At 35.9% G+C, this 1,400-nt stretch overlaps 1 protein-coding gene across 1 annotated transcript in view; it reads left to right on the forward strand.

The window, feature by feature from the left end:
- Positions 1–1,400, forward strand: part of LOC106688928 (venom serine carboxypeptidase) — an 18,293-nt gene that overhangs the window by 1,027 nt on the left and 15,866 nt on the right. The gene's annotated exons all lie outside the window — the stretch shown is intronic.

Raw genomic sequence — 1,400 nt, forward strand, 5'->3', positions numbered from 1 at the left:
GATTGTATTGTCAAATTGTTGCAACAAAGAAATGAATGTTTACCTGTAGGTTCCAAGTGGTCAACAAAATATCTAAGCTTTCCTGCGACTTCTATGCCATTCAATAGAGTTTTTTCTATAGAAGGATAGACCGATAATAAGCAAGAATGGGAGTTATATGAGTCCTTTGAAAGCTGGCATGTATTGGGTTGTAAAATAAGTTCGTAGCGTTTTTCAAAATTTCAATTTAATCCTCTATAAAATCATATTTTCTTGGTCAATTATGTTTAAATATTCTAAAAGAGGATCAGTTAAGGTACTTTTATGTATCAGTTTCAACCGAGATTCCTTTTCTTTAAGTGGTATTTTTCTTGCTCAAAATGAAAGAGAAACAATTCATTTTCGTCATTTAACTATTTTTTATTTATTTTATTCTTTTATTTATTTCTCTATTTTTTATATCCGAAAAGGAAAATCCGCTGCACGGATAACCAAATATGCAGTGCGTACGGCGATGATGCCTTAGGAGAAATCACCGTCCGTAGTGGGTTTGCTCGATTCAAAACCTGGATATTTTGACTTGGAAGAAACCGTCGTCTTTCAACGGCTGATCATGACCAAATTCAAGCATTGGTCACAGACAATCCTAACTCAACGACACGAGATATCGCAGAAACGCTTAACCTATCTCATGCAAGTGTCTCAAATCATTTGGGGGCTGTGAGATATGTTTCTTGAAGTAATATATGGGTTCCTCACAATTTGACGGAAAAGAATTTATTAGATTGCATATCCATTAGCAATTCCTTCCTAAAACGCAATGTTAATGATCCATTTTTAAAGAGGTTGTTAAATGGGGATGAAAATTGGGTCCTGTACAATAATATTGTGAGGAAAAAGTCCTGGTAAAAACGAAGTGACCTGCCGTTAATAACTGCAAAAGCAGGATTACATAAAAAAAAAGGTTATGCTGTGCATTTGGTGGGATTGGAAAGGTTTCCTTTATTTTGAGCTTCTCCCGCCCAACCAGACCATTAATGCTGCAGTAAACTGTGCCCAGTCGGCATTCGCATAGATATAGTTTTCTATTACATCAACGCCCGTCCTCGCGTGTCTTTGCAGACCAGATAGAAACTATTGGAGTTTGGCTGGGATGTGATCCCCCATCCACCCTATTCACCAGGCCTGGCCACAACAGATTTTCACTTATTGAAAACTCTCTTAACGGGAATCACTTTAATTCTCTCGAGGACTGCAAAACGCACATATAGGATTTCATTGCGCAAAAATCTGAGAAATTCTGGGAGGACAGAATTAAAAAACTACCAGAAAGATAGCAACATGTCATATATAATTTATTAAAAATATTCTAATATTAAAAAAGGCTACAAACTTATTTTACAACCCGATAAATTGTTTTT

The sequence above is a fragment of the Halyomorpha halys genome, unplaced genomic scaffold (genome assembly GCF_000696795.3).
Source record: "Halyomorpha halys isolate HHAL.00 unplaced genomic scaffold, Hhal_1.1 Scaffold1235.1, whole genome shotgun sequence".
Classification (NCBI taxonomy): Eukaryota; Metazoa; Arthropoda; class Insecta; order Hemiptera; family Pentatomidae; genus Halyomorpha; species Halyomorpha halys.